Source organism: Nematolebias whitei, chromosome 18 (genome assembly GCF_014905685.2).
Source record: "Nematolebias whitei isolate Nwh7 chromosome 18, NemWhi1, whole genome shotgun sequence".
Classification (NCBI taxonomy): domain Eukaryota; kingdom Metazoa; phylum Chordata; class Actinopteri; order Cyprinodontiformes; family Rivulidae; genus Nematolebias; species Nematolebias whitei.
Window position 1 is genome coordinate 31,906,126 of NC_056515.1, and position 255 is coordinate 31,906,380.

General features: G+C 37.3%; 1 protein-coding gene across 1 annotated transcript in view; it reads right to left on the bottom strand.

Annotated features, from left to right (window-relative positions):
• Positions 1 to 255, bottom strand: part of LOC119424683 (calcium/calmodulin-dependent protein kinase kinase 2) — a 19,684-nt gene that overhangs the window by 11,009 nt on the left and 8,420 nt on the right. The gene's annotated exons all lie outside the window — the stretch shown is intronic.

Consider the following 255-nt stretch of genomic DNA (forward strand, 5'->3'; position numbering starts at 1 on the left):
TTACCAGTACATACCTAATCCTAAACCTAACCATTACCAGTACATACAACCTAACCATTACCAGTACATACCTAACCCTAAACTTAACCATTACCAGTACATACCTTACCCTAAACCTACCCTTTACCAGTACATACCTAATCCTAAACCTACCCATTACCAGTACATACCTTACCCTAAACCTAACAATTACCAGTACATACCTAACCCTAAACTTAACCATTACTAGTACATACCTAATCCTAAACCTAACCA